Source organism: Procambarus clarkii, chromosome 41, assembly GCF_040958095.1.
Source record: "Procambarus clarkii isolate CNS0578487 chromosome 41, FALCON_Pclarkii_2.0, whole genome shotgun sequence".
NCBI classification, from domain to species: domain Eukaryota; kingdom Metazoa; phylum Arthropoda; class Malacostraca; order Decapoda; family Cambaridae; genus Procambarus; species Procambarus clarkii.
This window is the reverse complement of record NC_091190.1, coordinates 35,925,656-35,940,005: the sequence shown is the minus strand read 5'-3', so window position 1 is coordinate 35,940,005 and position 14,350 is coordinate 35,925,656. Positions and strand designations below refer to the sequence as shown.

The 14,350-nt window shown below is 39.9% G+C and overlaps 1 non-coding gene across 1 annotated transcript; it reads right to left on the bottom strand.

The window, feature by feature from the left end:
* Positions 1–11,096: 11,096 nt before the first annotated feature.
* TRNAV-CAC (transfer RNA valine (anticodon CAC)) lies at positions 11,097–11,169 on the bottom strand. Its single transcript has one exon. It is a non-coding gene; the product is annotated as a tRNA-Val (tRNA).
* Positions 11,170–14,350: the final 3,181 nt, after the last annotated feature.

Here is a 14,350-nt window from a genome sequence, read left to right as displayed (position 1 = left end):
CCTACCACCACAAGCTTATATATATACTACACATGTCTAAGAGCAAATAAAAGAAAACAGTTACCTTAACTATTGAAGATGCAGCAGGATTTTGTGGATAAGCCAGCAGCAGTCCCTCTCGACACGGTTTTAAAATGGCGGCGACTACCACAACATGCATCGAGCCTAAAGAATGTCCGGCGCTGGCATTATCTAAACGCTATTATATATTATCAAGCAATACGGAAATCTAAAATAAAAAAATGATACAAATAATTGTATTAAATATTTATTTGCAATTACAATACCTTGGGAATATATTTTTGCGTTAGCAAAACATATTAAGTTCGTATTTAGTTTAACTCATTTAAATTCTTTACAAATAATAACCTGATTTTACCTGATGGCCACTAACATTAATGTTTTATGTTGATACATTTCATACCCTTATTATTTCAATTTCTTTCTTTATTATGCACCCCATACCCATCCCGTGGGCAGTGGTGTAAAGGATTACAGAGGCACATAATGGGTTCAGGAACTGAACTCTCTAGTTTGTTTAGCTAAGCAAATAACAATTTTTGACGCTAGTTACAAAATTATTAATGTTATATATACATGTACACACTCTCATACATACATGTACATATATATATATATATACGTATACATATATACATACACATACATATTTATAATCACCCACACAAATACACACATCAATAATCTCTGTGTCACTTATTTTATACATGTTCTTGTAGAACATTCTATTGCGAACACATTGGGCGCTGCCCAATAAACTCGCCCCTCGGGGCAAAATTATTATTTTTTTTTAATCTTGGTGGAACATAAAATGGCCGCCTGTGTTTATGCTGTCGTCAGATGGCGCTGTGACGTCACAGATGAGGGAAGCACGTACTGCGCATTAATGCCTCGATCCCTCGTTATTCATTTATTTTATTTATTTATATATATACAAGAACGTACATTGGGGGTTAAGAGACAACATAGAGCTTAAGTTAGAATTATAATCTTGTAAAACCACTAGCTTGCATATAGCGTTTCGGGCAAGTCCTTAAACTAATCTTTGAGCAAATTCCTAAACAAAGTTTTAGAGAAATAATTAAATGTAAAATTGATAAAAAGTGTTTAACAGGTACATTACAGCTTTACTTTACAAGTACAGATGATTTTAAGTAGGATAATTACAGTAAAATTGTCAAAAAATTGTTTACAGGTACGATGCAAGAATTTTCGACACAAAAGCAGATCAGAACAATACACAATAATAACAATACACAATAATGAACAAGGAATCCTAAGTACAATTAGGAAAACATCTCAGGGTTATACATTGGATTACTGAAGCACAATATGAGGATCATTACAAATAGTAATGCAGTAGAATATGCACTCATATTCTATTATTAAGTTAATATTAAGTTCCTTCCTCATGTTAAGTATCTTTGTGGTACTAGGGACATCCAAGGATTATCTTCAAGGCTTCGTTCTGCAAGTTTTCAAGCCCTTTAAGCTTTCTTTCAGTCATCAAGGCAAGCAGAGATGCAACATAATCCACTAAAGATCTGATGTATGCAAGGTACATCATTTTGACAATTGTGACATTGGCACCATAGCCTGAGTGATAACCTGCAACATCTCCAAGAGGGCTTATGGAGCCTCTCATTATACTGACGACAGAGTCTGAATACAACAGGACAATACAAGACCAAGGTATTTGAATCTGTTAACATAGTCAAGCTGGGAGCCATCATACAGTTGCATCTTGCGAACAGCTCCTCCCTGCCTGGGTGGACACCCGTTTAGTATCTTTGTTTCCTCTGCTGAGATATGACTAAACCTAAGTCCTGACATATAAGACTAATACAGAGTTAAGAGTGTTCTGCATGTTAGCATAACAAGTCATTTATTGTCATTTAAGTTTATCATGCCCGAAACGCTTTGCGTAATAGTGGCTTTAGGCATTGTATGTACTAGCTCTACCTATAAGTCAAACAATCCTTGTAAATATTTATTGTATGTATGTACCTTACCTAAATAAAATTGTATTGTATTGTATAAGTAGCAAGAGGTAATCGTGATTAACAGTATCAAAGGCCTTTCTCAGGTCAATGAAGAGTCCAATTGGAAACTCATTTTTGTCAAGGGCAGAGTAAATTATATCAAGGAGACTAATAATTGCATCGTTGGTACTCTTTTGAGAGCGAAAGCCAAACTGACAGGGGCTAAGAATGTCGAATTTTACGAGATAGGAGTAGAGCTGTTTGTAGATAATTTTTTCAAATATTTTTGATAGTATGGGTAGGTTCGATATTGGTCTGTAGTTGTTTATGTCTGACGGATTACCTCCTTTATGAACTGGCGTTACTCTTGCTTTTTTAAGGATATCAGGGAAGGTATGACACTCAAGGGATTTGTTGAACAGCAGAGCTATAGGTGGCGCAAGGGCATGGGAGGCGCTCTTGTATACAATGGATGGGATTTCACTGATGTTCCCAGCTTTGGTTTTTAGTGAGTGTATGATGGACACAACATCTGACGGGCTGACTGGTGAGAGGAGAAGAGAGTTTGGATAGCTGCCTGAGAGATATGTGTTGATATGTGTCTGAGTCTGTGGGATTTTACTTGCAAGGTTAGCACCAATCGATGAAAAGAAGCTATTAAATTCATTCGCCATTTCTAAGTCAGATGACAGTGTAAGGCCATCCTTAGAGAGTGTTATCTGGTTGTGGGAGTGTTGTTTAGTTCCCAGGATGTTAGAGATGGTATTCCATGTGCTTTTCATGTTGCCTTTTGCTTCTTTGAATCTAGTCTCATAGTATGAAAGTTTTGCCTTTCTTATGATACTGGTAAGCATTGATGAGTACCTTTTAGCTACTTCCTTTGAAACTAGGCCAATCCTAACTTTCTTTTCATATTCATGTTTCTTGTTGATTGAGTTGAGAATGCCACTTGTGAGCCATGGATTGTTTAATCTTTTGTCAGTTACTTGCTTGGTAAGAAGGGGACAATGAATGTTGTAGAGGCTTAGAGTTTTGGAGATGAAGAGGTTAGCTAATGAATTTATATCATGGGTATTATTGAATTCAGAATCCCAGTTAATATTGTAAAGTGCCTCTGTAAGATTGTCTAAAGCTGATTCACTGTGTAGCCTAAATGAAAGTTTCTTGCTTTTTGGTGATGTTATGTCCATGTTCGCTATGAGAAAGGTAGGATAGAACTCTCATTACATTAGAGAGCGTGGTAATACTGAAAAGTATATACCCTTTTCAACTTTGTTACCTCAATTCTCATCCTAGGTTTTTCAATTTAGCATCAATGTGTTCGCAATAGAATTCTCTACAGGACTAAAGGCATATAAACTCCAAAAGCCCGGCTTACCATCCGCAACAAACAGAGAAAGCGAGAGCGTGTTACCAGGGAGCGCACAAGAGCGATAAAATGTATACACTCTTTTCATTCTGGTCACCTCAATTGTCATCCTAGGTCTTTCATTTTGGTATCAATGTGTTCGCAATAGAATTTCCAACCGGAATATATGCATGAAATGTCAAAAACAGCAGCGTGCTCCACCCGCTGACGTGATGAAAGCATGGCGGACCATCCGCACAAAACAGAGAAAGCGAGAGAAAGTAACCCGGGAGCACTCTAGTGCAATGTAATGTGAACACTCTTTTCACTTTGGTTACCTCAATTCTCGTCATATGTCTTTCATTTTGGTATCAATGTGTTCACAATTGTATCTGCTGGCATTTTACCCTTTGCTTGGATCTGAAGGGTTTTAGGCTCACCACGATGCAATCTGATAGTACCACACGTGTATATACCTATCTTCAAGCAGCAATTCACTCATTCAAACCGACTTATAATACTTATCCATATATAAATGGTAATCTTTGTTCTACCTGTTAACCTGTCATATGAAGAAAGATTGTCAAAGCTTATATTACATTCTCTAGAAAAGCAAAGAATTAGGAGTGACATATGGTAGAGGTGCACAATGGGATGAATGGACATAACAAAGGGGACATTAATGGGGTATTAAAAGTAGCAACACAAGACAGAACTCGAAACAAAGTGTAAAAATTGGAAAAATTTAGATTTAGGAAAGAACTGCATGGGTAAATACACTGGGTTTGTACCTCAAGGTTCATGTATGCAATATTACAGAGTTCCAATTAACTCCCATGCATGCTGTTAATTTATGTTATGTTCATGTTTTTTATGTTAAAATGTTTTTGTTGATTTGTTTGTATATTTTCATAAGTAAAGCATGCTTACCGCCTTATTCCAAGTTTTATGATAACTTTACAAGGTTTAAAACATAAAGTTCAATATATATTCTGGTTTTCACACAGGAATTATACGTTAATATAACATCATAATAACTTAATGATGTCGTGTAAATAACGTTATACTGACGTCATATAAATGTTATATTTATGTTATAAGAACGTAAATTGGATAGCTCTACAGAAAGTAAACAAAAAAAACTAAATGTTGACTGAAAATTATTTATTCTTAAATATAAAGCATGAAAACATTATAATACCATAGCATTCACTATTATTTTTAAATTTTTACATAAATCTTAAAAAACTGTGTCTCAAGAATATATGTTTTTAGTTATATCCTTTGATTTTAAGAACGTCAGATATACGTATTTATGTCAAAAGTTACAGTATTACCTTTGTGGCACCATTTAAAAACGTCCACAAACGTTCTGTGTTTGCTGGGTTACTGGTGAGCACATGAAGGTGAACACATCTATGTGAGCACTTCCAGGTGAGCACATCAAGGTGAGCACATCTAGGTGAGCACATCTAGGTGAACATATCTAGGTAAGCACATCTAGGTGAGCACATCAAGGTGAACACATCTATGTGAGCACATCTATGTGAGCACATCCAGGTGAGCACATCAAGGTGAGCACATCTAGGTGAGCAAATCTAGGTGAACACATCCACGTGAGCACATCTAGGTGAGCACATCTAGGTGAGCACATCAAGGTGAACACATCTATGTGAGCACATCTATGTGAGTACATCCAGGTGAGCACATCAAGGTGAGCACATCTAGGTGAGCACATCTAGGTGAACACATCTAGGTGAGCACATCTAGGTGAGCACATCCAGGTGAGCACATCTAGGTGAGCACATCTAGGGGGAGCACATCTAGGTGAGCACATCTAGGGGGAGCACATCTAGGTGAGCACATCTAGGTGAACACATCTAGGTGAGCACATCTAGGTGAGCACATCCAGGTGAGCACATCTAGGTGAGCACATCTAGGGGGAGCACATCTAGGTGAGCACATCTAGGTGAACACATTTAGGTGAGCACATCTAGGTGAGCACATCCAGGTGAGCACATCTAGGTGAGCACATCTAGGTGAGCACATTTAGAGGGAGCACCTCTAGGTGAGCACATCTAGGTGAGCACATCTAGGTGAGCACATCTAGGGGGAGCACATCTAGGTGAGCACATCTAGGGGGAGCACATCTAGGTGAGCACATCTAGGTGAGCACATCTAGGTGAGCACATCTAGGGGGAGCACATCTATGTGAGCACATCCAGGTGAGCACATCAAGGTAAGCACATCTAGGTGAACACATCTAGGTGACCACATCTAGGTGAGAACATCTAGGTGAGCACCTCTAGGTGAGCACATCTAGGTGAGCACATCTAGGGGAGCACATCTAGGTGAGCACATAAACTATGCCTATAATCTTACTGTTTATAGACATAGATGATCACCTAGATGTGCTCACCTAGATGTGCTCACCTAGATGTGCTCACCTAGACGTGATCACATATCATACCACGGTCGTGTGTAGTGATTATTTAGTGTCAGAGTGGTTGACAAATGGAATACATTAGGAAGTAATTTGGTGGAGGCAAACTCCATACACAGTTTCAAGTGTAGATATGATAGAGCCCAATAGGCTCAGGAACCTGTACACTACCGCAAGCACAAATAGATGAGTACCTTCATGTGCTCATTTAGTTGTTCTCACTCTAATTATCAGTCTTTCATCTTGTTTATTACTTAAGTATTACTGATACCTTAAGCTGATTTTGAAATGTTCATGTTTGTTTTAGTAATGATCGCAAGGTAGGAACCCCAGTTGAAAGATTAGAGAAGACAGGTATACATCAGTATATATGACGAATACATTAGGTTAAGATTTTTCTTTTATTTAGCATACACGAATGCATATGCACATGTTGTGAGTTTTGCATCATATATGAATGGCGTTTTGTGAGTGTTGCAACACAGAAATGAGGAGTTGTGAGTGTTGCAACACAGAAATGAGGAGTTGTGAGTGTTGCAACACAGAAATGAGGTGTTGTGAGTGTTGCAACACAGAAATGAGGAGTTGTGAGTGTTGCAACACAGAAATGAGGAGTTGTGAGTGTTGTAACACAGAAATGAGGAGTTGTGAGTGTTGCAACACAGAAATGAGGAGTTGTGAGTGTTGTAACACAGAAATAAGGTGTTGTGAGTGTTGTAACACATAAAAAAACATTTCGGAACACTCACTGATATTATGGAAATTCTGTGGTTGCAATAAGGTATTCCTGACTGGTGAAACACTCACAACACGTTATTCCTGTGCTGTAACGTTGCACATATACCTATAACACCTATAACATGTTATTAGTATGTTGCAGTACTCACAACACATTGTTCTGCGTTATAACAACCACAATATGGTATTTCTTGACATATTCACAGTATATCATTTCTGAGTTGCAAGGCTTACAACACTATTTATTTTCGCATCACTCAGACTACGTTGTTACTGTGTAGCGTCACTCACACTACGTTGTTGCTGTGTTGCAACACTCACACTACGTTGTTACTGTGTTGCAACACTCACACTACGTTGTTACTGTGTTGCAACACTCACACTACGTTGTTACTGTGTTGCAACACTCACACTACGTTGTTGCTGTGTTGCAACACTCACAACACGTTGTTGCTGTGTTGCAACACTCACACTACGTTGTTGCTGTGTTGCAACACTCACACTACGTTGTTGCTCTGTTGCAACACTCACAACACGTTGTTGCTGTGTTGCAACACTCACACTACGTTGTTGCTGTGTTGCAACACTCACAACACGTTGTTGCTGTGTTGCAACACTCACACTACGTTGTTGCTGTGTTGCAACACTCACACTACGTTGTTGCTCTGTTGCAACACTCACAACACGTTGTTGCTGTGTTGCAACACTCACACTACGTTGTTGCTGTGTTGCAACACTCACACTACGTTGTTGCTGTGTTGCAACACTCACACTACGTTGTTGCTGTGTTGCAACACTCACACTACGTTGTTGCTGTGTTGCAACACTCACACTACGTTGTTGCTGTGTTGCAACACTCACACTACGTTGTTGCTGTGTTGCAACACTCACACTACGTTGTTGCTGTGTTGCAACACTCACAACACGTTGTTGCTGTGTTGCAACACTCACACTACGTTGTTGCTGTGTTGCAACACTCACAACACGTTGTTGCTGTGTTGCAACACTCACACTACGTTGTTGCTGTGTTGCAACACTCACACTACGTTGTTGGTGTGTTGCAACACTCACACTACGTTGTTGCTGTGTTGCAACACTCACACTACGTTGTTGCTGTGTTGCAACACTCACAACACGTTGTTGCTGTGTTGCAACACTCACACTACGTTGTTGGTGTGTTGCAACACTCACACTACGTTGTTGCTGTGTTGCAACACTCACACTACGTTGTTGCTGTGTTGCAACACTCACAACACGTTGTTGGTGTGTTGCAACACTCACAACACGTTGTTGCTGTGTTGCAAAACTCACACTACGTTGTTGCTGTGTTGCAACATTCACAACACGTTGTTGCTGTGTTGCAACACTCACAACACGTTTTTGCTGTGTTGCAAAACTCACACTACGTTGTTGCTGTGTTGCAACACTCACACTACGTTGTTGCTGTGTTGCAACACTCACACTACGTTGTTGCTGTGTTGCAACAGTCTCACTACGTTGTTACTGTGTTGCAACACTCACAACACGTTGTTGCTGTGTTGCAACACTCATACTACGTTGTTGCTGTGTTGCAACACTCACACTACGTTGTTGCTGTGTTGCAACAGTCACAACACGTTGTTGCTGTGTTGCAACACTCACACTACGTTGTTGCTGTGTTGCAACACTCACACTACGTTGTTGCAACACTCACACTACGTTGTTGCTGTGTTGCAACGCTCACCCCAAGTTTTAACTGTTTCGTAATGCTATAATAATAACAAATTATATAATATATATAAAAGTTATTAGAATTCATAAATATAACGTGATTGAATTTTTAAAATTTGATTAAATAGATGAAAAACAGTTTTAGATTAAAACTAAAGTTTTATCTGCGTAATATATGGAAAAACGGAAGCTAACATGTCATATATAGAGTTGGAACTGGTGACCGCGTGAACACCGGGTCCGACCTCCCAGTCTGGCCACGACGCTTCCTGCTTAATGAAGAACTCAACAGTCATACATTCATCCACTTCATCATACATCATCAACTGACAACTGAGGCGTGAGAAGACAAAATCAGGAAGGAAAAGTCTCTGAGGAAGCGAGGTAAGGTAAGGTAATTATGAGGTGAAAGTACTAGGCCAGTATGATTATATAGCACTTGGAAGGGATATTAAGATCATCTGGGATATATAAGGACGAAGTGAAGGAATAGAAAGCTAACAATTGGACCATCGGGGATCGAACGCGGACCCTGCAAGAATCGAGAGGACGGAGTGGAGTAACGGTGCCCAAGCACTTGAACCATCAGGGATCGAACACAAACGTATTTTATAAGCAGCACAGATCTAATAAATTTCAGCAAACTGAAGTGTACACAGTTGTTCTCACCAGTTCTTTAAGGTTTATCAGTTAGTTATTGAACTTAGTTAATGAATCAATATTAAAGTTATGTTTATCAGGTAGTTATTGAACTACGCCTGGAACCCGTAGGTGCGGGACTCTGAAGTCCTCCTCCTTGGGCTCTAGCAGCCCCAGGCTCTGCTTCAGGAGGCTGGGGTCGTTCTTGCACTTGCTGGGGTGGTTCTTCTCCGGCCCCGACCACGACGGTCTCCGGGTTATGAGTCCCTTCACCAGCTTCCAGGTCAACTCCGGAGCTCATAGTTCCTGCGACGGCGCTGGAACCAATCGTATTGGCGTTTGCCTTTCCATTGGAGACTTTCGGCGCCGTGGAGAGGGGGGACCTGCTGCATGGTTGACAGCTTCTCCCCCGTATCAACCTACCCTGGTTTTGTGCCCTGGAGAGGCCACTCCAGACCGACAACCAGAGCGCAACTCCATAGTCTCCTGACACTGATGAATGTCTGCTACTACTACGACTAGAAGATATAGGTAATAATATATATGTAATAGTATTAGTTAACACAAAACTATATATTGGAGGAACTCTACAACCTGTAATAAGAAGTCTTGTACTTTGAATGTAACCAATGTTGTAACCCTTTTTGTGTAATGACATTTTAAATAAAATAAAATGACAAAAAAAGGGGGATGGTATGAGAAGACAATATGTAAGTGTACCCGGGTGCCCCACAAGGCTTCCCCGGATGTTGCATGTCGTCTTCTTCGAGGTCGAGGGTCCCTACAAACGCAACCAAAGATGGTACCCCCCCCCCTCTATATATTTATATAACCTATATCTATAAAATAGAATGTTTGTCCGAGGTTGGTGACCAGACACTTGGTGGGACCAGCCTCGCCCAGCTTTCCAAGATGAGTCATGTTGGGTAGGGGAGCGTTATAGCCTAGTCGGTGTCGGCCGAATTGTAATACTTTAAGAAATATCGGCATTTCTATTGATAGCCTAAGACAACCGTGCAGTAATAACATCATTTATGTAGGAGAAATCCACAAGGTCCGTGACGAGGGTTCGAACCTGCGTCCGAGAGGATCCTAGAAAATGAAGTAAGGGCGAAGAGGTAGAACGGCTTATTGACAGAGCTCGGGTGCATGGGGGGAATTGTGTAAAATCCTGGTTTGTGTCTCGGAGAGGCTGCAGGATCCAAGTAAGGTCAGTAGAACTTGTGGTTGCAATTCTTTTACCATGTCGTAGCTCAGTCGATTAAGGCAGCGTCTGGGATGCTCTCGGACGTAGGTTTGAACCCTCGTCACGGCCCTTGTGGATTTGTTCATTTGATGCATCACGCTATTGTGATTTCTGTGTGTAATCTATGTAGGATCTTATGATATATTAATAGCAGTGCTTATAAACAACACATCCATCCTCCACGTACATATATTGATGTAATGGACAATTGGATAGTAGAATTTGGTTTTAGTGAATTTGTATAAACCGGCAAAGGTTTTGTCAAATCAAATGTTTATTCAGGTAAAGTACATACATACAAAGTGAGATACAAACATGTTGTGGGATTTATAGATAGAGCTTGTACATATAATGTCTAAAGCCACTATTACGCAAAGCGTTTCGGGCAAGGTTGGCCCGAACCTTTGTATTTGTTTCTCATTAAACCTAACGTAACTTACCATCCAAGGTCTAATACATGCTAACTGAGGCCAAATATAGTACATATATATGTTATACTAGGCCTAGGAATATATATGTTTGGTTTTAGCTGTATTTTTTCCTGACTATAGGGGTGAATAGTACCAAGTTCTACTATGTAATTGTCTATTACATCAATATATAATTTATATGTACGATGCTCTACATAGTTACAAAATGTACAGGAGGATGGATTGCATTCACTAAAAATAAAAACATTTCTTTTGGTTTATTATGGTAGGAAAAAATTAGACTGTAGCAGAGCGTAGTTTCGATCTACGGACCTCTAGTGGGATTATGGGTCCAGCACGCTTCCACTGCGCCACTCTGCTCCACAATACATAGTTATATGACTCTCAATATTAATAATTACTATAATGTAGTATTAACATATTACAAAATGGCATAAGTTTTATGATTTAATAAATATTGTCAATATACTTTGTTATTAATTTTAGGTCTTTGAGTTTATTTCAATGGGTTATGAAAACAAACATTTAAAAAGACAAATGTTTCCGCCCGGGATCGAACCGGGGACCTTGCGCGTGTGAGGCGCACGTGATAACCACTACACTACGGAAACCTGAAGTATAGTGACCTGTTATTATATGGACCAAATCTGGTTAATTGATACCGAAGATGCACATAGTTTTTCACATATTTACATATGCACATATTATCTTGCTTCAGCGATATAATATGATCAAAACACATTGCTTGAGTAATTATATAAATTATAAAAGGTTTAATAACGAAAATAGAGAAAATCCTGTTTTATGTGTGTACAGGGTGTGTGACGTCCCGATAACATGAGAGGTTTAGTTTAGTTTAGTTCACTTATTATGCACCCCATACCCATCTTGTGGGAGGTAGTGGAAGGGGGTTATAGAGACACATAATGGGTTCAGGGACTGAACCCCACAATTCACTTAGCTAAGCAAGTTTCAATCTTGATAAGTTAATTACAAAATTCAGTATAAGTCGTCACGTCATAAACGGGTTCGCGATTGACCACAAGTACGGTTTTTAAATTAAGCAACTGACATGTGGAGAGCTAGTGTCACAATTTCCTGCCCGAAACGCTTTGCGTAATAGTGGCTTTAGGCATTGTATGTACTAGCTCCATCTATAAATCGATCAAATTATGTAAAATTTCTTGAATGTATGTACCTTACCTGAATAAACATTTTATTATTTTATTTAATTGATATGTTTCTTCTGCACAACGCCCCCCCTCCAGTGGGCAGCGGTGAATAGCTTAGTCACTTAGGTACTACCTACAGTTAGCAAACTGGGGATATTTGTCCAAAATTTCTGGTAGCAGATCATTTTGAATTAAATATTTACACATCTCTGGAACATTTGTTATAGGAAGCAGGAGAAAGTGATTTTAGGGCTTCAGAGAGTGGGAGGAAGCAGTGGGAAGTATTTTTAAGGCTTCAGAGTGCGGGAGCAGGTGTTTTTAAGGCTTCAGAGAACAAGAGCGAGCGGGAAAAAGCAGGAGAAAGTGATTTTAGGGCTTCAGAAAGGGGGAGGAAGCAGGAGGAAGTGTTTTTAAGGCTACAGAGAGCGGGATGAGACAGGAGGAAGTATTTTTATGGATTTGGAGAGCGCGGAAGAGATTGTTGTTAGGGCTTCAGAGAGCGGGATCGAATGGGAGGAAGCAGGAGGAAATGATTTTAGGGCTTTCGATGGCGGGAGCGAGTGGTAAGAAGCAGGAGGAAATATTTGTAAGGTTTTAGAGAGCGTAGCCTCCGTAACACAGTTGGTTAGCGTACAAATGTTTCTCGCTGTAGGGCTCTCACCATGTCAGTTGCTTAATTTAGAAACTGTACTTGTTAGCGGTCTCGAGCCCATTGTTGATGTGATGATGTGCATTGAATTTTGTAACTCTCTCAGCAAGATTAACTTGCTCAGCTAAATGAATTGTGGGTTTAGTCCCTGAGCCCATTATGTGCCTCTGTAACCCTTTCCACTACCGCCCACAGGACGGGTATGGGGTGCATATTAAATGAACTAAACTATAAACTAGGGTTATCCCATGGAATTGTCTTACCGGCGAAGTCGCTAAATACCAAGACATTACCTCAGTTCAAAATCCAAACAGAAACAATCCTCATGAACCATGGGGGGAGGGGGGATCTTTGACAAGCCGATGGCTTCCACTATCCGTCGAGGACACTAGAGACAGGTAAATTCAGGTACAAATCTCCCACGTTCGATATTGTGCCTTTATTTTTTAACATATAGCTAGCTCAACCTGTAATTTATAATTACTTATATTGAAGGGGGTAGTAAGGCACTGCTATGTACCTACATTTGTAAAGTAAAAACATTATTAATACATTAAAACAATTCCGTAACAGAGCGTAGTTACGATCTACGGACCTCTGGGTTATGGGCCCAGCACGCTTCCACTGCGCCACTCTGCTGCTGATATTATTTGGTTGATACATTTTATACATCTTTTATAATTTTATAATTGGTAATATTTTCTTCATCAATAAAAGTATCAGTGTTTCTGCGCAGTAACGCACCAGTACGTACTGATCTTGCGCATGGGATGCGCACATCATGGTTACTGTGCACAGCCAGCTGCGTATGACATACATCATAGCATGGGTATGTGATCACTGCTGCACACGATGGGTATGGGTTCACTACCACTCATGAACAGGACATGTATTGGAGGCACTAACGCTCACAGGATAGGTATACATGGGGTCTACAGGATAAGTATGGGATCCACTCAGCCCTGGAGGCTGATCTGTCGTGTTTGTTGAGGTCTATAGCAACTCTTCTTGCATGTAAACATTCCAAGCATAAGAATTATATTTAGTGTCTGGACCGAGATTCATCAGTCAGTTACGCAAGTACTTACGAACATGTTATCTCAGTCTTTGGCGACTTTACGCATATTAAACAGTTGACGAGCTCCAAAGGACTGGGAGGCAGTTTATAATTATATATTATTTTCTAAATTGTTGTGTTATGCCGCCAAAACTCGGTATGTAGATGTTCATCCCGTCCTCCTAATAGAACGGCGCCTTTTGACGAATACTCTTCCCAAGACCAACAATTGTCGTACTAAAAAATGGTAGCGGCTCGTGAAACTGCAGCCCATCCTCTTGTGTTGGTAGTACTTATAGTAACGGTGAGGACCACAGTACACATATCGACGAACAACACAATTACAAAGTAGAAATCTGAACTATTAAATTTAGACAAACCAGAAAAGGTTTTGAATTTATATTGCAAAGACAACCATAACTAACTGAACCTTCCTAGGCCTAATACACTCTATCAAAGGCCTAATAACGTACATATATGTGTGCTATACTAGTCCTAGGAATATATATATTTTTTTTCTTAGCCTTTTTTGTTCAGACTATAAAGTGATAAGAACTATATACTTCACTTCAGGCAATAAAAACAGTCTATAATTAAGACTATAATTAAGAATTCAGACTATAAAGTCATTAGTAAGTACTATTATGTAATGACTTAGTACGTCAACGTTTGTACTATGGAGCATATACAACAACTACTGTGTAAACAGGAGGATGGGTCGCGACGTTGACATACTGTGCCGTTCTCTGTTGTGTTAGGATAAGGTCACTTACGCGCGAGAGTTTGTTGACGTTGGGAGACTTGAGGAGGACGGGCTGGATCACGGGGCCAAGTGTGACATCGCTGTCAAGTGTGTTATGTCGGTCTTGTCGGAGGTCAACCCCTAGAGTTGGCCTAAATAATCGCCCCCGGGT